Raw genomic sequence first — 25,285 nt, 5'->3', positions numbered from 1 at the left:
TTTATCCCAAATCTAAACAGTCAGACAGTCAAAGCAAGACTCTCCAGAAGGATTCTGGCCTTAGCACCTCATCAAGAGAAACACAAAGCCAGACTTCCAAATTCATGTGTACACACATGAAGCTGGCGTTTCTGTTAGTCCAAGACACTATGGCCCCGGCTTTCGTGTTGGCTGACACTGAACTCTACATACTTCTACCATCAGCAGCAGCAGCAGCAGCAGCACAATCATCATCATCATTACCATCATCTTCTCCGCAGCCATGATCATGATAATGGAGAGACTTTGGAAAAGCACACATGCTGGCCGCTTCTGGATTTCCTTCCATGGTGACCTCAGAAACAACACACATGATTAACAAACTTTCCGTACAGTTTTCTCCTTGGCTGACATCTCCCCACTCACCAGGGTGAGGGTTGTGATCAGAGCGGGTGCTGATTGACTGCTCCCAGGGCACCAGACTTCTCCAAAACATACGAAAAACAATTTAGATAAATATCCTGATGCTTTCCCCTAAGTCCTTCCCCTCCCTAAGTTCCTAATTTTTTTCTTTGAGCTTAAAATTAGTATTTTCTTTGTGGACATGTTCTGTCCCAGCATGCCTCAGAGATCAGTCAAGCAGCTTGTTAGCATTTCCAACTTAATTGGCTCTAGCCCTCCCTCACCCGTGTGGAATTTGCCTGCCACAGGTTTCCGATCGATCTAACGTCAGAGAAAGAAAAAAAAAAAGACCATCTCTCTCCGGCTTTGCAGTGTGGTTTTCCCTTTCTTTTCAGAGAATAGCCACCATGGTTCGGACATGAACTGATGTTCTCTTGGGGTCAGGGTCTGTAAAGTTCTGGTAGTCTGGATGACTTGGGCAAACAGGAGGGTCTTGTCTCTCAGTTGTCCATATTCTTTGGCTATTGTAACTGGTTGGTTCTAACCTGGAGGGATTTTAGCTGCTTTTATGGAGCATAGAATGTTATTTCCTTTAGGGCAACATTAAATTTGGAAAGATTTGAATCCGTGCAATTTTCCCACTGATAACGTGTTGTGTTGCCTTTCAGGCTCTCAGGGGTGGAAGGAAGGTTTTAGTCTCCTGACAGAAAGGAAATTTGGACTTTTAGTTTGTGGTCTCAGAAATCTGTCATGATTCGGGAGTATGTATTCCTATCAATGGTCACAGTCAGTGAAGAGATTGGTGACTCTGTCTTATGGGGTTGGTCCTGGGAATGGGTTTGGCCAGGATACTCTCCTTTTATAAGCACCGGCTCTTACACAACAAAGGACCTTCTCTTTGCTTTGCCTTATTTCTTACCCTTACTTCCTATTGACCCTTATTTCTTACTCACGGTACCCTAAATGTGCCATGCTCCAGCTTCTAGGAACCTAACTATCATGACATCACTTCTGAGTCCCTCACTAGGCCTGCTCCCTCCCTCCTGGGGGGGGGGGCGCTGTTTAGATTCTCTCATTTCAAGGAATCTAGTGACCAACACTTTCTTTGGGCATTGCTTTGTCTTCAACTCAACCCCACCCCTCAATCAGTGGCTACCACACCTTAGGTTACCTTCCCTTATATGGTAAAATACCATGATCAAAAACAAGTTGGAAGGAAAGGGTTTATTTCATCTTACAGTTCGCAGTCCACCATCTTGGGAAAGTCAAGGAAGAAACCCAAGACGGGAAGCAATATGAAGGGTGTGGGGAACTGCTGCTTGCAAGCTTGTTCTTCATGGCTTGCATAGACTTCTTTCTTATTGTACACAGGACTACTAACCCAGAGGTGGCACAGTCCACATTGACCTGGACCCTTACACACTCAGTCAGTATTACAAAAATCACAATTGTCAATCACACAGGCTTGCCCACAGGCTATTCTGATGAAAGCTTTTACTCAAATGAGATTCCTGCTTCTAAAAAGACTCTTATCTTGTGTTTGGTCAACATAAAACTAGCCAGCACAAGTGTTCGATCCTACTTCGGGCTATCCTGATGTATTTGACAGAATATTCATTTCCTTAGATCACAGTTTCCCCACCCGTAAAGAGACGGACATGGGTCAGACAAGTCTGGGTGATACCCAAATCCAAAAGATGTGTGCATTTCAAGAGATTACCCCACACCCAGAGTTGGACACTGGTTTTTCTCTTACTGATTGTGTATTAGCAAGAGCCAACACAACAATGACCAGTCATTATGAAACTAAGAGCCCTATGCTTCCTGACACCACACACACCCAGCCTCTGCATCCCATCCCCCTGCCCCCCAACCATGGCTTGACTGGTGCCTGCTTCTGTGAGTACTTAAGCAAGTCTAAATTCGGAATTTCAACTTTGGGTTGAAGGGGAGACCCCTTCGGGCAAGCCTTTTGAACTGCAAATACATGAGCAGCGAATACCTCTACATTGTGCTATTTGTATTTGCTTGACTGGGGAAATAGAGGGAAAGGGACTAGTTACAGATACCTTGGGGAATAATACAAGTGCACAAGAGGGCCAGGAATGATAGGTTAATACCACAGAACATGCAGACTGGTGAGGGCTTCTGAGCAGTTTGTTTGACTCAATTATGAAGTTGCATCCCCAGCAAAGGCTTCGATTGTCCACCCCTGACACCCTTGTGGTGTCATCCTTGTTGGTTCTAAAAAAATAAAAAGGACAGTCTTCAACAGTCTTTGTAAAACCAGGGCAACAGGCTGCTCATGGCAGGGCCTGTGCTTGCGCTCATTTCTTCTTCCTTCCCCCCTCCACTTGCTTTTTCTCAGTCATCATTGCAGTGAAGAGAATCTAGAGACACATTCTGGATTTCGGGGTGGCAAGGGTAGAAACCAGGCAGTAATTTCGGTAAATTACTTGCTTGGTATCGAATTATAATACGCATTTGTGCTTTTACCTAAGCCTAATATTTGATATAATTTTAACAATATTCCAAGCAATGGTAATTTCTCATGGAAATAGTCAAGAGGTTAATTTCTGATTATGGCCCCACTGGATAACAAGTTGCCTGAGCCGGGTGGTAGTGGTGCACACCTTTAATCCCAGCACTTGGGAGGCAGAGGCAGGCGAATTTCTAAGTTCAAGGCTAGCCTGGTTTACAGAGTGAGTTCCAGGACAGTCAGGGCTATATAGAGAAACCCTGTCTCGAAAACAAACAAACAAATAAAAGACAAAACAACAACAAAAAAACTAAAACCAAGTTGCCTGAACTGATAGCAAATTTCACAGGAGGAAGCCGCCTATGAACCCTGGCCACTCACGAGCTCCAGGCTGGAGGACCTTGTGAAGGTTCTGTCTGAGGAAACAACTGAAGGCCGAACTTTCCTCAAGCTCAGTTCCAAGTTGGGATCGAATTTGAGTCTTACTTAAGCTAAGGCAAGTATCCCCTCTAACATAGACTGGACCCAATTGTTGAACATACCCTACCAGAATGCAAGGGAGGTGATTTGGTTGGCTCCCAAGGTGAGGTGTAGAATAACATTTTTGAGTATCACAGGAATTTCTTTCTGCACCAGCCAATGCTGTGCCTCGAACACCTAGCCAACACTTGCCACTCTCCCTTTCCAGTAAGGACATAGACACCTCAAGTGCAGATCTCTGACCAAGTGATGGTGTCCAACCAGTATTTAATGATGTTGTCTGTATCCTTTTATTTGTCTTTATTGTGATTTTCTTATTCTACAAGATAATAATGTCCAAATTATGAGATGGACTTTTAAAATGCTTCCTTTAAAAGATTACCTGGAATTGACAAGATTGGCTCAGCAGGTGAAGACAAGTGCTGTACCGCCCAACAAGTTAAATTTATTACCCAGGACCCAAACAGAAGAAGAAAAAAACTGACTCCCCATGGTTATCCTCTGACCTGGACACTCATACACACACACACACACACACACACACACACACACACACACTCAAAGGGAGAGAATTGATAAATAAAAGCAATAAAAGGTAAAAAAAAATACATTCATATGAAGTCTTTTTTGTATAGCCATGGCTATCCTGGAACTCACTCTGTAGACCCGGCTGGCCTCGAACTCAGAAATCTACCTGCCTCTGCCTCCCAAGTGCTGGGATTAAAGGAGCGAGCCACCACCACCCAGCTATATGAAGTCTTAAAGTGAATCAGTTTAAAGGAACTGTTGAGTAGCACTGGAACCACCCACAGGTGAGAAACAGAGGATCCAGTAGATAGACGGCCATGTTGGAAACTGTATTCTTTGATGTTCACTTGATAATGGCCATAGGAAGCTGAACCCTGTCTGGAAGCAGGGGACATAGAAACAAGCTGATGTCTGCACCACTGTGAGGCTCTTGTCTCCCAGTGCATTAGCACTTCCAGAGTACAGTGTCCAACTCTGTCTGGTACCTTTCTCCCAGTTCTTCCTTTTGGAGAGTTGTAGTACAGATGGGGTGGATCTGACTGGTGCTTTAGTCACTCTGACGGATGGACCATGACAAGTATCAATAGTGAGTCGTAGGGGTGGTCAGGTCTCCATGCTCAGGTCACTTCTAGAAAGGGGTTGGGGCAGGCTTTTTGAATGGGTGGTTTTCCTAGGTCACAAGGAGGCTGCAGTTGGGAACGTAGATTAAGGTGAAATCATTAACTTATTTAAGGGTGGGCCTCTCCCTGAAATGGGGTTTATTTGGAATGAAGTGAGAACTGACTGAAGTCTCTTCCAAAGGGATTAGGACTCGTTAGGACCAAGGGGGACCAAGCAGCTGCCCTGTAGCCTCATATACCCCCAAACATCTCCCTTCAATGTGTATTAGTTCCACTGCTCCTCTGGCCTTACTGTTACACCTACAGGTTTTATCCAAAGTGCCTATGGTAGTGATGGCAGTTCACTTTACAAGCTCCTTCTTTCTGGGCTCCATATTACAGGATGAGCATCCTCTGGGGGAACATCTTCAGTTCTAGAATGACATATGATGTAGAATGAGCTGGATCTCCTAGCAGCTGTTGCCAAGGATTTGGGACATATGGGGTTTTGGTGCTGCTTGACTTTCCACCCATAATAAAAAGAAGCAATAAGTACTCCTTTTCTCTGTTTCCAGCAGATTCTCCTTCCGGAGCTTCCAGAAGGAACTCAGGAACTATGTTCACAAGTTATTCAGACATACATCAAGGTGTTCATCTTCGAGGCAACTCGCCTGGTTTTGGAATCACCTAGGAAATGAACATCAGGAGGTGAACATCTGTGAAGACATTTCCAGAGAGATTTAGCTCATGCGGGAAAACCCACTCTGGATGTGGAAGGCACCATTCCATGCCAGAAGAAGGAGGGGAAGGGAGGAAGCTGCCTGAACATCAGCATCCACCTCTCTGCTTCCTGACTGTGGCTACACAGTGACCATAGACCTCCTACTCCTATCCATGTCCCACCATGGAAGACTGTATCCCCTCAAACCAAGAGTCAAAACAGACTTCCTTCTCTGAGTCATTTGTGTCAAGCAACAATAAAAGTAACAGTTGCATAAGGTTATCACACAATGGAGAGCTTTGTTTTCTTCTAGATCATCTAGATGCCTATTTCCTGAGTGGCTGGGAGCTAAGGCTCAGAGCTCAGCTTTATGTGTATTTATGAGACTTTGTGTGTTTTGTAATTTTGTGTTGTGAGCTTATTTTTCACGAGGCTTCATGTTCGGAAGCCATGTTGAGGCTGGCCTGTGAATACATCCTCTCAGAGTCCTTGATAATGTCTGTCAGGTTTTCCTCCTCAGGGGATCTTCCCAGTTTGAGACCACTCAGTGAGATGATTCCAGGATGAACCTCAACTTAAGAGAATCAGATCTGTAGCTATGAATTCTCACAATAAATACAATTTCCCCCTTACCCAGGCTGGGGCCTAGACGGATAGTCAAGCTCCTTCATCCTTCTGGGCTAGAGAGATTTCCCAGTTTAGTCTGTCACTGAAGGGGTAGCTCTTGGAATATCATGACTGGAGGTATTTACAAAGCTTTGGCTTCTGTCCTTGCTTGCTTGCCAAAACCCTAGCTAGCTCTCACTTTGCCGGGCTGAGCAGCCAGGAGCTCCATCCTCAGACAGCTAGGCCATTGGTTCTCATACAACCCTCAAGTTATCAAATGCTTCTTTGTTTTAATCCTCTGGGAATTCCCCCTTCCTTTTTTTTTATTTTCAAGTTCAGCTTTGCATTTAAAATGATTCTCATTTTCTGTCACTCATTATTGTCCCTAGAGGCTTCGAAATGAGAGAATCTGGAGGTTATCGCCCACAAAGCATCTCCAGAAAAGGCGGCTACAAAGGCAAGCTTCACCTTCACTAGCTACACCAACTTGGCGTGCTCAGTGGTTTGCTTCCCTTATAAAATCAACATGGTAGTGGGATAGGGGTGAGGCAGAGAGCGGTCTCACAAGAGTGGGAGAAAAAAGAAGAGAAAGTCACCCACCGAGATGAAAATCAAGTTAAGAGTCTTCCAGGCACCTGAGTGCATGAGGGAGCAATGGTGTCAGTGGTGGGCACCTAACTATATGATGTATGGCTTCCCCCGCCCCTTAAATTACAGAAGCGTCATGCAGTAGAGGGAAGGATATTTCATTTTAATCTTTTACATCTGTTTGCCAGGTACAGAAGGATAAAATAAGATAAAGCGGTGCTCTCTTGAGAAGTTCATATTTTCAAAGGCTTTTGGCATTAATGCTCTTATTAATTGTCATAGATGGCTGCTGTCATCAAAAGAGTATTACATAATGTATAGTGGTCTTTATAGACATGGAGAGAGAATTTCAAGTTTCTAGCTCAACCTGAACCACTCAAAATGAAAAACAAAGACCATTAAATCCTTCTCATCTCTAGAAGGTCCTAAATATTGTTTATTGGGGCTCTTAATTCACCCTGAAAAATGCTGTAATTATTGAAAGTGTCCAAGCTGTTAACTGGAAAGCAACATATGCCACATTTACATAATGATTTGCATATAATTTCCATGTAATTCATTTAATGTCAAAATATACAGTTATGTTTCTAGCCCCTCTGTCTTTTCTCTCATGCCCTTCCCTGGTCCTACTAAGTAAGTCAGAATTCTCAAGATACTGAAAATTAACCATGAGTTGGACCCTGGGATCCAGTGTATCATCCTGGCCAGAAAGGTTTCACCAAACATTTTTATTTTTCCTGACTGAATTGACCAGTGCATTGGGACAACATGGATACCAGGTACTACATTCTGTTTGAGCCATATAGGCTCATTTTGCAGATAAAAAACCCCGAGTCAGGGAGATTCTGTTTGCTATGTGGTAGCCCTACTTACCCTGCGGTGCAGGGGTGAGGATATGGAGAAACCCTGCTAATTAAGGTCACAGTCTACCAGATATGCTATCCTCTCTGGGTTCAGTGGGAAATGGAGGACTCTCTTTACCAGCAGGGTTTCCCCTTCTCTGACCTTGTCTGGGGAGCCTGGCCCCTGAAACCTCTACCTGGAGAAGGTTGAGTAGTCCTTGGCAAACCTACAAGTTCAACTTCCTCTTTCCCTATGAGAATGCACCCAGTGAGTACCTGACATTCCTGGAATTCCTCCCTGTACAAATGAGGCATTCACAATACTTTAAACTCCAGCCAAAGATTTCATTCACCCTGAAAACTCCTTCCTCCAAGGTTCATATCTAGCCCTGGTTCACCCCAAATAAAGTTTGTGCGTTCACACTCACCCTGAGTAAACCATATGTGCACAAGGTAAGATCACCGGAGAGAGCTATTCCACAGAAAACTCCATCCTACCAGCCCAGTCTGCAGCAGCATCTGGTCAACCCAAGAGGGAAGAAGCAGAGAGGCTGCCGATCCCATCTAATTCAGGGATCAACTACTCAATGCATTATAGAGGTGACTGTTCAGGCTCTCAGCTCTACTGGATGCTCCTAAACAGGTTTGGAGTACATCTCTCTGGCATGCCCAGCTGGAGGATGAAGGGTTGAGACATCCCTTGGCTGGCTGAGTTTCATCCTTGTAGTGAGTTTCCCTGCACTTTAAAAAAAAGTACATTTTATTTTCTTGCTTTGAGTATGTACAGACTTGTGTGCCTCGGTGTCAGATAGCAGAGGAACTTTCAGGAATTGGTTCTCTTCTTCCATCACATGGGCCTCAGGGATAGAACCCAGGTGGGTGGCCTTCACCAGCTGAGCCATCTACTGGCCTTCCTTCAGTGTCTAGTTCTGCAAGTCCATGGACTCAGGAAGCTTTCTGGGTGTTTACAGCGATGGGCTGGAAGTGGGCCAATGTGACTTTGAGATTGACACCAACCTGGCTCTTCTGCCCTTGCCGAGGTCAAAGGTCAGGCTGAATTAAAGTAGTTTCCAGACATTCTAACCCTATACACACCAAACCGCACTGTTTCCCATCTGTCTTCAAGACTGCATACTGCTTCAGGACAGGGCCTGGGTGACCGTGGGGTCTACAGAAAGTCAGCACCCCACAGTCCAGAGGTTGATGGGGTATCAAATCTAGCTGTGCTCTGCTTCAGACGAGCTGGTTGCTCTGAGCCCAGGGAGATGCTGAGGCCTGTGTCCTCTAGTTTAGCCCCCTTTCTCTTTGGTTCTGCACAGTCTAAGGAAAGCTATAGAGAGGAAAGGAGATGACTCAAAGCCGAAGCTCACATTCACATCCATTGCAAAGCTGCCAAAGGATAACAGAAAACCAGCTTACTGGAGACTCCTCCTTTGAGACAAAGTCTAAGACAAAATCCCAGCTGTTAATTGGCTTCCTTTGGTGGAATAGCCTCCACTAGGCCAGCTTATCGTGTAACGCTTTGGAGGTACCACCACACGTCTTAGGTAGGAACTGCATTCTCTTACATCTTCAGGTTCTTTGACTGTCTCTTTACATTCTTCCCTTTCCTCTTCTTTTCTCTTCTCTGGCTCACTGGTTTGTCCACACTTGTATTTGCCAGGTAGGTAGGTCTCTAGCACACTCCCTAAGTACTGGGCCCCATCCAGGCACCGTCCTCAGTGCATCCCTGACAGCAGAGTTGGGAACTGTGTCCACTCCTACTCACAGTGAAGGAGAAGTGTCAACCATCCACTGCTTTTCCCCCAAGCAACCCAAAGGCCTGACTAATGGCTATGGGCTGAGAGGAGGCCCTGCAAGTGGAACTGCTTTGAATGCAGTCAATGGGTCTGCAGAGGAGGGTGGCAACCCCCTGCCACCCATGTTCTTCTTCATTTCTGTGTCCCTGATGTGGAAACTGGCTGCTGAGATCTTCCAGAAGAGTTCCCTCAGAGTTGCTCATGCACCAAGGGGCAGGAACTGCTGAGGTAGGGACGGGGAGAGGTGAGTGGGCCAGAGGAACAGCTGGCAGCAGACAGGTTTACATCAGCCTCTCCTTTCTCCTCTTTGTATAACTGTCAGATGCTCAGAGGGAATCCCTGTTGGCACACAGAGGTCTGCCTCGTACATCTGCTTTTAGACAGGGCTGTGCCAGACTTTCCAGAGATTGCTCCTTTGGTGTGAGCCCCCCTTTCTTTCTTTCTTTCTTTCTTTCTTTCTTTCTTTCTTCTTCTTCTTCTTCTTCTTCTTCTTCTTCTTCTTCTTCTTCTTCTTCTTCTTCTTCTCCTTCTCCTTCTTCTTCTTCTTCTTCTTCTTCCCCCCATGTGTGCACACACATGCAAGTAGTTTATAGGCATGAGAGAGAAAGACAGAGACACAGATAGCAATGCATATGGAGAGGGAGTCTCTTGATAGCCAATACTTATGTGTTTGTGGTAAATGTTGAAAAATTTGTTAAATGTTTATTCCCACTTCATGCTCAGCAGTAAACATTTTACACATATTCAGCCTATACAGCAACACTTTGACAAACAGGTTCTATGGTTTGTCCCAGTGCACAGGTCAAGGAGCAAGTCCCAGAACATATAAGTGACAGGCTGGTGATGCTGAGTCAATGAACTTTCTGAGCCTCCTCCCAGGTAGAGAAACTACAGGAACCCATCTGTAGTCCTGGTAGACAGTTAGTGGACTGTGGGTTCAGTTCTTGACTATGCATGTACCTTTGCGTATTCAGTGTGTACACATACATACTGAGGACTCTTGGGTGCTGCGTGAGAGTACATGTATCTTCTCTGTGCATATCTGTACAGGCAGTTGTGATTGCAATTACAGATGCTGTGTCTCTGAATACCGGCACTGGTATTTCCTTCCTGGGTGATCCTGGTCAAGTCAATAAGATACCCCTGTGCTTAGTTATCATCGATATATAAGTACCTAGCACAGAGGATGAGAAGCATTTAAAGGCTACTCCAAACAACTTCCATAGGCCAGCACACACACACACACACACACACACACACACACACACACACAGAGAGAGAGAGAGAGAGAGAGAGAGAAAGAGAGAAAGAGAGAGAAAGTGTTGCCAGTAAACGAGTGTTGTTCAGTAATCTCACATATTGACTGATTGGAAAGTAATGAGAGAAGACACTCTGACACAGCCCTAGGACCTCACTCCTTGGTTTGGTCCAGCTCTATGTGGAAGCAGGTGTAGCTATTTCTACATGGTAGATGAGGGCTGGCCTCTTAGTGACATCAAATACTCCTCTCACAGACAAATCTGTAGTTGAGGTCAAGCCAAGGAACTGCCCTTTGTCTCACATTTGCGAGACCTGGGTTTTTTTTTGTTCATTCACCACTAGGTGTACTGCTTTCGGGGGTGGGGGGAGACTTCAAATTTTACTTTTTCCAAACTGGGGACTGTGTCCTCATGCCTGCCTGAGACAAGCTTGCCACCACGCTGCTTTTCAACGGGACCCCTTGTGGCTTTGTAATTGCCGCTATCTCTTTGAACATTTGGAATTTGTAATGAAGTCACTTTCCAGCCCTGATTCATCCCAAATTCAATATTCTGTTTCCTTTCGGTTTTTTCCCCCCAGCAATGAAAAGATCGGTAACTTTATAAAACATCTGAAAGCGTGGTGGAAGTTTCCTGGGGCTTGAAGTGTTGTGTTATGTTATCTTTGGAATAACTTTGAAGTCCCACCGGTGTAATGGGAGCCGTTATTATGTCATGAAGCTGATTAGCATGCCTGTGGGAAACATTAATTGATGCTGACATCATAGCTGGCTTTGCAATCAGTCAGTTTGTTTTTGCTTCTTTTTGTCCCACTCCACACACACTCCCCCCTCAATGCTCTTAATGTAAAGGTGGTGGACCACTTTCCGAGGAGGGTAATGGAACATGTATGGACGAAGCCAGATTCAACCCGAAGCCGCAGCCTCCAGACAGCACTGGGAGCAAATGGCAAAACAAAGCCTTTGGCAGAAGCGTGGAGGGGGGTGGCTGATGGCCCTTTGATTTGCCTGGAAAGGTTTTGATTTAACTGGCATTCAGACTCTTGATATATAAAACTTTTAAACTCAGTAGTCAGCATGGCTGCCTGAATCCATTTGGTTCCAGTCGCTTATGATTAGGTTGATTGCTGGAGGCTCGGGGACCGTGGGGAGCCTCACTGGCCTTTCCTGAGAAAGACGATCACATTCCAAACTGTCTTTTCCTTCTGTACAGAAGTACATTCCATCGACAAAGAAAGCTTCAGAGAGGACACACAGTGGACTCCACTTGTCTCAAGTTGTTAATATTTAACACACACAAAGTGATATCTTTCCCTTTGCCATGAACAATTAATTGATCCACCAATGCGCTTTGTGAAAAAAAAAATTTTTTCATGATGTATTAATCTGGTCATGTCTTTCCTCTTACTTTTAGGCTTATGAGTAATATTTTCTGTCACGTGGAAGTTCTCTTGGAAGGAAGGGGAAATCACAGGAAGTGTATATAGCCCATTTGATGGGAGGTGGGAAAGTTCTAGATGGCTCCAGATTCGGGAGATCTTGGTCTTCTTGCTCCGTTTAGGGCACAAGTGTGGCCTGTTCTCCTCTCACTATGCCCACCACACTTCCATGCCACCTGTGGGAGCAAATGACCTTGACTGTCCCCTTGGGTCCAGCTTTGCCTGGGAAGACGGAGACTTGGTGTCTGTGGTGAACCAAGGCAGGGAAGACCTGGAAGGGAAGCATTGCTAGTGTTGCACATTATACATCATTTTATCAGAATATGTTAATTTCAGGAATGATGCTTCCATCTTGGCATTCTTGTACACATGAGTACATTGTGTGCTCTCCTCATGTTGCTTCCGCCTGCCTCCATTCTCTCACCGCCCCTTGTCCTTCCCAAATGGTCCCCTTTATTATCATATCTGTACTTTACATCTAGATTCCTCCTATGAGAGCAAACACTCATAAGTTAGAGCTTTCTTTTAGGTACATACATAGATATAGCTGCGGTTTTTTCACCCGGAAGTCACCTGCCCAGATTCCCGAGCCCCCAAAGCATCCTCTTGAAGATGCCCATCCACAGACGCCCACTGCTCTTTGTCTTGTACCCACTGGATATGGACTATGTGAAAACAAGTCTATCTGCTTTGCTCACTCCTTTCCTGATGACATTGGGCACATAGTAGGGACTCAATAAATATCTCTTGATCAAGTGAGGGATTCGGCCAGAATCAGGCTGAAAACAGGTTTCGGTTGGAGGCTGTAATGGAGAGACATGGGCAGAGTTACAAGAATGAAGAAAGGGTGGAGCATTCAAATCTTGACAAGAGCAGAAGGCTATCACCACTCCAAAGTGAGAGGGACAAAGGAAGAACCAGTATGGGCACACGAGTATGATTTCAGTACTTGGCTGGTAGAGGCAGAACAGCTAGAAGTTCAGGGCCACCCTCGGCTGGCAAGTTAAAAGATCTGCCTGACTATATGAAATTCAGTCTCAAAAATGAAGAGTGGAAGGGGAGGGAGAGGGAGAGGGAGGGGAGAAAAAAAAGAAATTGAGACAGGCCAAAGGAAGAACATAAAAGTGATTGGTTAGAACCAGTGAGATCTGGAATGCTGAAAAACAGGTCATCTGCAAGGAACTTTGGACACAGAAGGTGACCTCCCAAGGAATGTGACCCAGAACATAGAAAGAGTGGAAACTTCAACCTCAACTTCCCACTCCCCACTTCCAATCCCCCACCCCAACCCCATTCTCCAGGTGTCCAACATGTCTCCCTTTAACCAACTCAAATTAAATCTAGCTGCCAGATGCATCTAGCCAGCCTTGGATTGGCTTTTTTTTTGGGGGGGGGGGGTTGCAAATAAGGCAAAGAAGGGCAGAGATAGATCAGGTTGTGGCAGACCAACCTTCTTAAAAATATTTAATTTGGGGTCATTTTGGAGTTTGGATTTTTAGGCTAGAGATGCTCAGCCAGCAAAATCCATGCAGGGGTTCCCAAATTGGGACCCTCCTAAATCAGAAACAGTTCTAACCACCCTGAATAAGGCATACTCCATCCGTACTATGCAAATGTTCTTGCCAGCAGATCTCCAAACAGAAGCAAGGTTCCATCTGAAATGCCTCAGTGGGCAGCACCAGCCCCTGCTGGAAGAGAAGTCTACAGATATCGGGGATCCTACCTATTCTCGCTCTGTGACATCACTAACAGCCTTTGGGGTGCTGTTTCTTTAGCAAAGTGGAAGTGAGACCTCTAGGAATTCATGGTGAGGGCTCAGGAGAGGCTGACACAGTCAGAGCAGGCTGAAAGGCATGGGGCCATTGGGAGGAACACAACCATCCTCCCTCAGGTCCTCAACAACCAAGGGGCACCACTCCACCATCTCTAACTAAGGCTAGTAGGTGGTCCACACACTCCAACATGATGCACAGGGAAACATGATCTTAGGAATGTAGTGATGAAAGTCATACAAATTAAAGACTACAATTTAAGAGGGAGCGTGCTTGGATGCTCTGTAGATTAGCTGAGTCTCCCATCCCCAGAGGGGCTCCATGAATGTCTTTTACTTGACTGCTTAGACTACAGAGAGTCAAATGGAAGGTGGGAATTCCTGTATCACCCTCCACAAGCCAGCAGGGACAGACATCAGATGTCGTAATTCCTGCTTCCTCAATTCAGAATTGCCAAAGATAGACCCAGATGCATGTAGTTCTACTGAATGGTTAGACAAACAACCCTTGAGATTCCTCTCTACAAATTCATTCTCTCCCTCTCCTTCCCCCTTCTCTCCCTCCCTTCTTTCCTCCCTCCCTCCCTTCCTCCCTTCCTTCCTTCCTTCCTTCCTTCCTTCCTTCCTCTCCTTTTCTTTCTTCTTTCTTTCTCTCTTTCTTTCTTCTTTCTTTTTTCCTCCCCCCCCAATCTCTCTCTTGCTCTCTATTTCCTCTCTCTCTCTCTAACACTTGATTTTGTTATAAAAAGCTCTGGCTGGCCTCAAACTCACAATCCTTCCTTGAACTCCCTGAGTACTCTCAGACTACTCCATTCTCCAACTTTGAAATTCTGCATTTTCATGTTTTTATTCAATTTTTATAACCTCCCAATGGTATAATCTTTAGCCCATGTTGTGTATGAGGAAGCAAGTTCTAAGATGGCCACTGACACACAGAGGATGGTAATGATGTGAGTGACAACCAACATTTCCTGGGGACTCTCAAAGAAATGTTTTGACTTATTTTGACTCATGCACACGTCTGAGTGCATGTGTATACATGTACAGGTGTCCACAGAGGCTAGACGAAACTGTCCTATTCTCTGCGGTAGATGCACAGGTGTTGGAAAAACACCTGATATGGATGTTGGGACTTGAACTCCCACCCTGTGCAAGAACAGAAGATGTTCTTTTTTTTTTTTTTTAAAGATTTATTTATTTATTATATGTAGGTACACTGTTGCTGTCTTCAGCCGCACCAGAAGAGGGCGTCAGATCTCATTACAGGTGGTTGTGAGCCACCATGTGGTTGCTGGGATTTGAACTCATGACCTTCTGAAGAGCAGTCGGTGCTCTTCCCCGCTGAGCCATCTCACCAGCCCCCCAGAAGATGTTCTTAATTGGTGGCCATTTCTCTATATCCTATTGGGAGCTTTTCTAGGCTTGATGTTGTATTGAGCTTTGGGAATATAATGATGCATAAAATATAGCACCTGTGTGGAAAAACAACCACATATTCAAACAATTAGAAGAGCGTGTAGAAAAGAGTGTAAGTGTGATCTGCCTCAAGGCAATAGTAACAGAGGAGGCAGACTCTCGGAGAGAGTGATCACTGAGCTGGACTAAGGATGCTTGTGGATTCCCCTGGCAGATTAAGAGGGTTGTGGGGAGGTCACTTCACAGGGGAAGACTGCAAAACATGGAGGTGTTAGAAGGAAGTGTGTTCTGAATCACTGACAGCAAATTCTGAATGGCTCCATCACAGGAATGAATAGGAAGAAAAAGCAGGGAGCAGGCAGACGGTGCTACACCCTAGGGCATTAGTTCCTGACCTTCCTAACACCGCCATTCTTTATATAGTTCCTCAGGCTGTGGTGACCCCCAACCATAAAGTTATTTCATGGCTTCTTCACTATGGCGATTTTGCTACTGCTCTGAATCATGTTGTAAATATCCAACATATAGGATATATGATATGTGACCCCTGTAAAAGGATCATTGGACTCCCCCCCCACAAAGGTGCTGGGACCCACAGGTTGAGAAGTGCTGGTCAAGAGGAAAGATAAACAGGACAAAGTGGCTTGCCTGAGATGACATATGGGTTGGGAGTGTAAACCAGGCCTGTTCACAAACCTAGTGCTCTTGTGGCTGGATGAGAGCCAAGGCAGAAATAACGGGGAAGCACATCCTACCTTGAGGCAAGAGGGAGGCATCTGCCCAAGTGCCCCTGTTCAGCCATGTCAACCTGCAGCGACAGAATAGTTTTCAAGTCAAGAATTGAGCACTGAACTCAAAGGGACATGGAGGTTTGGGGAATCCATGAGTCAACTCTGCAGTAAAGAATGAAACTTGCAAAAATTAAAAGCAACAGAGCCGGGCATGGTGGTGCACACCTTTAACACCAGCACTCAGGAGGCAGAAGCAGGGCGCTCTCTCCATGAGTTGGAGCCAGCCTGATCTACATAGCGAGTTCCAGGACAGGCAGAGCAACATTACAGAAAGACCCTGCCTTAAAAACAAGCAAACAGGCAAGCAAACAACAATGATGATGATTGATAAATAAATAAAAATAGAAACAGCAGACTTAGTGTCCAAAATCTGCAGCGTTCCCTCCTTGATGAAGGCTGCTTTATGTTCTTCCTCCAGTCTGTGCTGTGCCTGCTTTACTACTTCTTTTTGCATTTAATATATTTAAAATTCTCAGGCTTCCCATGTCTTCCTTCACATGGCAGAGAAATGCCCCAGGGTATACTTCATGAAGAATTTTTTTAGTCTAGCTATATGTGCATCTTGAACACATTTTATGTACTTTTAGATCCCATAATAAGGAAAGTTGGAGTATAGGCCTCATTCTGCAAGCTCCAGGTAGCACCCATATTCAAATAATTATCATTCCTGCATCAAAATGAGCAAATATTCACACTAACTGGGTCACAGATGCTAACTAGCCTCAGGTTGACTTATATCACCAGAGAATCCTGGACCAAAAGCTTTGCAGTTCGGAACCATGAATCGGACCCTGCAGACTGGAACATACCTTTCTGTTCCATTTTTTTGAGGACACTTGTGCATGTCCAGCTCTGCCAGTTCAGTTGCCGCTCCTGGAGAGGTTCACTTGTACTCCCCTGTGTCCAGTAGGAAGATGCTCCGTCCAGCGATCATGAAATGTGGTGGCAATCATATGAAATGGGGTATCTGGGACCAAGGACTTGTTTACATCACCTTGGTTCATTGATTGGTGCTATGTCCCTTGCTGGGGCAGCTTTAGTGTGCAAACTCTCATAAACTCAGCGAGGGGGAGTCCTACCTCCTGCTTCTTACACTTCTGCTTCTCGGTGCATTACCACATTGTCTAATCTCCCCTTTGCATTTTGATCCCTGTAAAGTATCACCAAGGTCTTCTTTTAGTTGGCACCTTCCTGCTTATTGCTAGTAATAACACATAGGACAGCTATTCTTAGTCCTCCATGGGGATGATATGTCTATATATTCGTTTAGCTCTATAGCTATAATTTGGATCTTGAATATTATACTTGAAATAAGTAACCATTATTTGCTCCAAGGTCATAGATACATTTATGCCAAAAGAGCATGAATTTACCTGTAAATGACACCTTATTTGCTACACTTCTATTTATGCATTTGGTTTTCATTCACTTAATTGATTTGATCTTCCTACTTTTGTAGATTGTGTGATGGCATGATCAAATTTTTCCCCTCCACATTATGGATTAGTTTCTCTACTTATCTAATAATTTGGATTTTCCCCCTCACTGGAGATGCTATTTCCAATTTTTTGATAGTGATAAAAAATTTATGAATTATTCAGATTTATTTGGGAATATTTTATAGCTGTATAATGTTAAGACATTTCATCCATGAACATAGTACACTTTACCCCCAATTTAACTTTTCTTTTGTGGTGATGTTTTTTTTCCCTTTTTCTTCTGAACAGGCTTCATGGTTTTTTCTGTAGATCGTCTCATGGGGTTATAGCCTTGTGTCTGGCAACGCCACTTTCCAGTCTGTTGTTAATGTGAAGTTCTGTTGACTCACATATCCTTAAAAAGAGTACAGTCAAAGTTCTTGACTTAGAATGCTTTTTGCTCTAGAATTCTTTACCAGATATGACATCTCTGATATTACATTTGTACTTAAGAATAAATTTTAAGTATTAATGTTACAAAAAACATATGTCTATACTGAAGCAGCCGTGTAGCTGTCCGGTGCTTCAGTGCAGTTAAGCAGCTGGCTGACTGTTCCAATTTGTGCATTTACACTGTTGAGATACATTGTAACTTATCGCCCTTGTCAGTTTTCAAATGCATTACTGAATCCACTATTTTCCTTATGATAATCACAACTCTATTCTAAAGTAAACTCAATTTTTGTTTCTTCTTTGTCTTATGTGCAGTTCTTCATGACTCTCTTCCTGCTGAGTGGTTCAAAGAGGCTCTCTCTCTCTCTCTCTCTCTCTCTCTCTCTCTCTCTCTCTCTCTCTGTGTGTGTGTGTGTGTGTGTGTGTGTGTGTGTGTGTGTGTGTGTGTGTAAGAGACTGAGAGTGTGTCCTTTGGGCTCTCTGTCATTTCCAGGCTGAAGCTCTAGTGCAGATTCTTGTTTTGATTCTTGATGATTGCTACTGCTTTGACTTACTCTAGCATGGGATATGCTGAATGGGAAAAGAAGATAACTCCGGGCCTCAGACATTAGGAGTAGGCACTGATTGTCTGACATATTTTGGAGGAACTAGAATCTTAAACCATCAGAATGAAAAGAGAGAAAACTTCTTCTTTCTGTACTATGCATCTGGGGCTATGCTAAGTTTTCAGTATCACATCTCATTGAGTACTCACAACTTACATGAAAGGAAATAGAAGTTTGAAAGAAGCCCATTAAAATGTCAGTGACTATAGTGCAAATGTCCAGACTATAACTGTCCAACCCTGGGAAGTTTTGGTTCTTTCACACTGTGTCTCTCTGATAGTTCTAATCAATTCCTCTCCTAGCTTGATGGTTATAGCCTTGCTTATTTATTTATGACCAACCAACCCTCCTAATCTTTCCCTTTGCTTTGGAAGTTCTGTGGCTAGAAGGTGACAAAAGAGCCCGAGTTAGCCTGTAAAGAGTCCTTCCCCCTAATCCTGGGAGGATCTCTGAGAGAATCCACAGAAATGGAGGCTAACAGCCTTGAGACACTGTGTGACCTGGAATCAGACTTGGAAAAGTGACCATTTTCACAAAGAAAGCAGGAAAACCAGACTCCATACACCTGCTGCTTTTGCACTCAGTTTTTAACTCTTACAAAGAATAAAACAAGCTGTGAAAAAGTTTGAAATGGGTAGAAAGTCTCAATTTAAGTTTGGGGAAAATGTCGTAAATTTGTTATGGTATAAAAGTACATAGAAAAAATAATCAATAGTAGATATACATACAATCTTTAGCAACTGTTAAAACACTTTTGTATTCTTTATTTTTGTTATAGTCCCTATCATCTAATTAAATAGGCAGGGAGAACTTCGGGTTTCTTTTTTACTGATTTTTTAATGAAAATATAATTATACCATTTCTACCTTTCGTTTCTTCCCCCCAACTCTTCCTTCTCCTTGCTTGTCCTTAAATTCATGGCCCCCTTCTTTTTAATGTGTGTGTGCGCGCGTGTGTGTGTGTGTGTGTGTATATGTGTGTGTGTGTGTGTGTGTGTGTGTGTGGTGTCCATGTGTCTTCTGTTTTGATAGACAGAGATACTGAGACATAGAACTTCTGCCAGGTACAGATGTTTACACATCTGTCTCCAGATCCTTCATCTGTCTTTGTTACCTATATCAAGTAGCTGGGGTGACTCTCTTTTGGAGAAGTAGAATGCGTGCTTCTTTGACTTTTGCTTCCATGTTGGGCCTTTTTGGTTGTCCTTAGCCAATGGATGTCAGCAGACAGGACTGACGCTGAGCCTCGAAACTCTTGGGCTCATGCGTGCATGTGTGCATGTGTGTGGGGGTGTGTATTGCTGCTCTCCTCTTCTTCCTCCAAGGTTATCAAAAGAAAGGCAACCCCAGCTGGCCAAGAAGGGAGATGAGACAAACCCCATGCAGCTGCGATGCCCAGCCAGGCCCAGCCATAGCAGAGGCTGGCACCTAACATGCAGTTCTGTGTGTGGTTGCTCATTTGAGGCGAGGGTTCAGTTGGTCATCACACAGCAGTACCTGACATCTACAAAAGGATAGATAGAAAGTGATACTGCTGAAATTAAAACCCAGTTCTTCAGCTCGCACACAGTTTTATACTTTCAGCAATCTAAGAGTTTTTCATTCTGAAAGACGTTTACTTAGATGGGAAAGTACCTTAGGACCAAGCTGATTCACATTTATCTGATGTTCCCCAGAGTCTAATTTAGCACCTTGTAGAAGGCAAGCACTAAGGAAATATTATTAAATAAAGACAACAAAACAAACAAAAAGCCAACAACAATTCTTACCAGGAATCAATCAATTTCTCTCTCTCTCTCTCTCTCTCTCTCTCTCTCTCTCTCTCTCTCTCTCTCTCTCTCTCTCTCTTATATCTTGCCTTTCTGTTTTAATTAATAAGACTAAAGTAAAACCGGAAGGCATATGTTATACGCTAACTAAAAGCCAACTTCTAAAAATAGGTCCCGTCAACGGCACACAGAGGGCACGCTTGTCATTTTCTCTGCTGACATCTGTCCATATGTGGTGCATTTCCTCTCTGAAGAAAGCTCCAGCCCCGTGAAATGCATCGTTTATGTGCCCCCTCCCCATTAAGAAACAGCATGGAGACTGCTAATGAGAAGTCACCGCTAAGGCTGGAGTTCCCTGAGTCAGGTTAGGCAGACAGTGGTGAAATGCTCCACCCCTTGAGAACTGTATACTGGGCCAAGGTAAACATCGGGCCTGACCCCCACCCTACCCCCACCCCCACCCCAGACTCACCCCTGTCCCCACTCCCAGGCTCCACAACAGCTTGGGGCAAAGAATTTCTTGCCTCTGATTTTTTTCATTTGTTTGTTTGCTAATCTCCGAAGTCCAAGTGTGTCGGTGGAGGCTGCTGTGACATTTGCAATTCTCCATGCCCCAGTCCATCCCATTTTCGTTCCTGGTGCTTCCTCCATGGTACAGTAAGCCTCCAGCCTGACAATAATTACAGCCAGAAGAAAGGGACGTGGGTAATGGGAATGAAGCGGCAGTGGGATTGCCTCTGCATTGTTTGTAACCAGCTATTTATTCAGTCACAGGCAAGAATCACACAGTAATTGGCTGACAATGGGGAGACGAATGCCAAATCCCACAACGCTGATGCTTTTGCTTGTTGAGGTTTTAGACCTTTTATCCATATTTTGATTAAACAGCTGGAGCATTAAACTGACATAGGAATGTATCCTTGGTCAAATTCTGGGGCATTTGTTTCTGCCCCATTCAAAATGTCGAATTTCAACCAGTAACCCAGTAGAGCTGTGGAGGCTGTGGTCTATTGACTTTCAAATGTGTTTCTCCTCTTTAGCCCAGTTCATAAACACAGCACCATGGGGAGACAGCACAGGCATCTTCTAACAAATCAGTTTTCAATAGGATGTTTCAGATAGAAAAAACAAATAACAGAAAACAAACAAACAAACCTTAAACCACATGGTGGAATTTGCCCCTTGCATTTAGATTTTTCCCTCTTTTTACATCCCAACCCATTTTTAAGTGGACTCTTAGAAAACATCTGCTTTCACTGTCTCTTCCAGGAAAAGGACTAAAAGAGAAAGGTGGACGGAGATGTTCAGAGCCATTAGCTCTCCTCTGGTCTAACGAACCAGAAGTTAAGACCTGGCTCTCTGTATTCATTAAAACTTCTCAGACCCTTACTTCCCATGGGAGGAAGTCTATAAAAGACAGGTGAGATGTGCCTGTGCCTGTGCCTGTGAGCAGAGCCCCTGAGAGCATGCACACATTACATACACAAAAATGAAACACAGGCTTGACATGCTGCCTGATTGTGGAAGTCAGTTTAGGTGTTTCTCACTCCTTGGGCATGATCTTCTCTTAGGATATTCAAGGGTCTAGCCGAGGGTAACCAGTACTGTAATGCAGTACCAGAACTGCTCAGAGGTGATGATAGGGTGAGAAGACCTAAGCTCAGGGAACTTTTTCCTCTGTATTGCATAACATTTCTCTTAGCTTAACAAGTGGAGTGTTCAGTTGGAGCATACATGACAATTGTAGAAAGGTAGACTGGACAAAAGCATATTGTAGATACTAAGGCTACTCGCTTGAGTGTGGACGTGTACATGTATCTCTGAGGAGAAAAGATGAAATTACCACAAAGGCTTACTTTATATGCCAAGGCACATCTTCTGCTTAGGAGACATGGAGTAGCAGATCACACATATGCACATGGCCTTGAACCTATCCCAGGAAAAATTATAAGATGTTCAGACCATGGGTTTGAGGAACTGCTTATGGTCAGGTTAGGGAAAGGAAGAAGACATGGAGAAAACTCCACCATGATTAATGCAGACCAGGAGTTAAGTCCTCACTTTACATGCATAAGTTCTCAGTGATAGAAGCCTACAGATAAATGTATTGTTCCTGCTCCACATACCTAGAGACTCTACACATACTAAAAACACTCCACATACCTATAGATACGCCATACACCAACAAACACTCCACACACTCACAGACACTCCACATACCTACAAACACTTCATACATATACAGATATTCTATATATCTACAAATATTCCACACACCTACAGACACTCCATACACCCTACAGACACTCCACACACTTATGGATACCCCACACACCTATAGATACTCCACATACCCAGAGACATTCTACACCTAGAGATCAAATCTTAGAGACCTGAGATGATTTGCTTAAAGATTGTCAGACTAGTAAGAGAGCCAATGATAAAAAACCCAGAAGCCAAACCTTTACCCTATACGATTACTGGTGACATCACTGACAAACGTTTGGAACTTAACAAATTTCCCAAGTTAATCCATGGAACCTCTCTGATGCCGAGCCTCTGCTATCCACTATAAAGATCCAGAAGTGTGGAGAAATATTCTATCCTCAGCTGAACATGGAGGTGCTTCTTTCCGTGGGAGCCCAGTAGTAGTAAGGCTGAAGCAGAAAGGTCTCAAGTTCGAGGCCAGCCTGTGTTGCACAGTGAGATCCCGACTCAGTCAAAACCAAAACACAAACAGCTTAAAGTCACCAAGTTCACCACTGAGGATCTCTACATCATCCAAAGGGAGCCAAGGACCAAGGCCTGGGTGGATCAGTCCGAGGCAAAGACTGCTCCTCTCATGAGCGTGGCTGTTTAGGGATTCAACCCCAAAGTAGATACAAAGGCAAGGTTTCCAGATTGATTTGGAAGGTGAGTCCAGGACACATGGACACATAGTAAAGAAGAGGAGAGAAAGTGCAGGAAGTCACCACAGGGTGTGTCACACCTACCCAGGGCTGCTTCGGACCTTAGCTCTTTGCACTTGCCACTCACAAAGGTCCAGCGCATGCTAGCAGTGGGATGCTTTTATGAGACAAAGGCACATTTTCTTGAGAATATCCTTGCCTATAGGTAAGTACTGGGCAAGTGTTACAAGTGACAGGCAAAGTGTGTCACAGACAAGGGAGGGATTGCTAAGCAAGAATCCCTGTGTGGAGACAAGGTATTAGACAACCAGGTACCCGTTGCAGGTGTCCAACTCTGCATCTCTCTCCAAAGGGTCTGGCAGGCTCCATCCCAGAGACAGAGCTTGCTAGAGATGCTAAAGTCAATGCCAGTGACGTCAGCCTCTGGGATGTTGTAGGACACACACATTCCTGTGCTGAGTTCTTTATTACCCAATCCCACTTGTGTCCTTATTGACACGGCTTCATACTGCTGGCCAACATCCTTCCTTTGAGCCTTGTGCATCCCGAGAGCCCTAGCTGTAAGTTCCCTCTTGTACAACACCCTTCTTGACAATCTGGGCTGAAGGACTTCGCTTGGTCCCTTGTCATTGGCCCAGCACTCTTCCACAGATTCTAAGCATGCCAATAATAAAATTCTATAATCCACTGTATTCCTTTCTCAAATCCCAAAGCTTCAGAAACTCTAAGGGTTTTGCTTCTGTCTTCATTGGTTCGTTTGTTTTGATTTTTTTTTTTTGATCTTGTATGGTAACAGAACCAGACCTAAATTGGCACAAAGCTATTTATAGTTTTTATTTGATCTAAATATTCATACATCTCACTGCATAAATATTCATGCCTTTGCTTACAGAATGCAGCCTCAAAGTCCTGCTGAGATTTTATATAAGTGATCTGTGGACCATATTTCTTCTCTAAAAGCTGAATGATTCTGAATTATATAATGTTTCTGGCCTTGGGGGACTCTGTTATGGAGTGAGAGTCTGAGATAGCAATAACAACAGCAGCCACTTCTACAGACCATTGGCTAGTTCTATGGACCACCCTCCTTCATGGTGGCCACTGCTACAGACCATAATCCTTCACACATCCTGTACTTTAAATTTAGATGAGGATATGATAAGAAAAGTTGTGTCATTGTGTAATTGTCCTACTATCACTTAGGAAAGGAAGGTTCATAGATGTTCAAGATCACACAGCTAATGAATTGAAGACCAAGCCAGGGATTGAAGACCAAGCAATCTGGGCACTTCTACCCTTTGAAAGTATGAATGTCCATTCAGGAGGCTGTTCACAGCTCAGCCTCGAGTTACCATCAGCCTGTCCCACAATGCTCCCCTGAGGACCTTGTTTCTTCTGACACTGAATTCTGGGCTCTAAACACTATTCCTACAATGTCCAGTTCAGATTGTATGGACTTTAGATCTACCTGGGAGGCAGCTTTCAATAGCTTCTTGCCTCTTTAGTAGTCCTTCGCAAGTCTTGGTCCACACCCTCAGAAGGAGTGGCTTGTCTCTGGCAGCCCAGATCCTCATTTGTATCTCTCTGTATTTATCTAGCAGCAATTGTTCTTGCTTGCCTGTTCCTCTAAGGTTAGAAACCACTTAGGTCTGTGCTTTGAATATTATTATAGGCCCTTGTGTGTGGTTAGGCCTTTGTGACAAGAGGTGGCAGTCATTAATACCTGAATGAGCAGGCTCAGGTCTAGGCTTCTTGGCTAGAGCTGCCGTGAGTCTGTTTGTGAAGTGGCTCCCACGCTCTGCTCTGCTCTGCTCTGCAGCAGCATGTAACAAATACTTCCTTAGTGCCAGAGTTAGAACGGAGTCCAAGAGGAAAGCGCTGGGCCTGGGGTCACTCTCTTTACCTTGTTAATGACAAGGACATGTCAGCTGCTTGGTCAGTGTCCCTCTCTGTGACAGCACATGTGCCATTGATCCTCACAATGGCCCAGTGAGGAGTGGACCACTCCCCAAGTGTTCTTTCCATGTGGCCCAACGTCTTATGCTTACTCTACCAGCCAACTCTCACCAGAAGAGCCACATAACAACCCACTCCAAAAGTCAAGGGTAGAAGGGCACACGTGCGTGTTCTCGTTCACACAGGTGCAGGGCGGGAGTGGGGAGTGAAGTCTTAATTTCCCTGATGGTGTGGCTCCCAGCTAGAGGCTGCTCTGGAGAGGTGGCTGGCCTACATGTGTTCTCTCCATGTGATGAGAAAAGGGACTACGCTACTACTTACTCAAACAGTTTCAATCTCTGGCCACGTGGCACCCATAAACACCCATTAGCCTATAGAAGTCAAATGATCAAACCCAACATTCCAGACAGGAGTTCCACCTGGTCCATCCGGTTGGCAAAGTCAGGTAAGCTCCTTATCAGAGGAGGGAAGCCAGTCC

The 25,285-nt window shown here is 44.5% G+C and overlaps 2 long non-coding RNA genes across 4 annotated transcripts; both read right to left on the bottom strand.

Moving 5' to 3' along the window:
- Nucleotides 1–211: 211 nt before the first annotated feature.
- On the bottom strand, nucleotides 212–4,992 carry LOC116067935. Of its 3 annotated transcripts, none has more exons than XR_004109360.1 (4): nucleotides 4,793–4,992; nucleotides 4,354–4,496; nucleotides 2,451–2,625; nucleotides 212–334 (listed from the first exon to the last, which is right to left on the bottom strand). It is a non-coding gene; the product is annotated as an uncharacterized LOC116067935 (long non-coding RNA). The 3 variants fall into 3 exon arrangements; XR_004109361.1 differs by having other exon boundaries at nucleotides 2,502–2,625; XR_004109359.1 differs by lacking the exon at nucleotides 212–334 and having other exon boundaries at nucleotides 2,381–2,625.
- Nucleotides 4,993–20,470: 15,478 nt separating this feature from the next.
- LOC116067934 lies at nucleotides 20,471–24,723 on the bottom strand. The gene is made up of 3 exons (XR_004109358.1): nucleotides 24,575–24,723; nucleotides 21,799–21,872; nucleotides 20,471–20,612 (listed from the first exon to the last, which is right to left on the bottom strand). It is a non-coding gene; the product is annotated as an uncharacterized LOC116067934 (long non-coding RNA).
- Nucleotides 24,724–25,285: the final 562 nt, after the last annotated feature.

This window comes from Mastomys coucha, unplaced genomic scaffold, assembly GCF_008632895.1.
Source record: "Mastomys coucha isolate ucsf_1 unplaced genomic scaffold, UCSF_Mcou_1 pScaffold22, whole genome shotgun sequence".
NCBI classification, from domain to species: Eukaryota; Metazoa; Chordata; class Mammalia; order Rodentia; family Muridae; genus Mastomys; species Mastomys coucha.
Note: the sequence above shows the minus strand (reverse complement) of the source record. Positions and strands in the feature narration are given on the sequence as shown.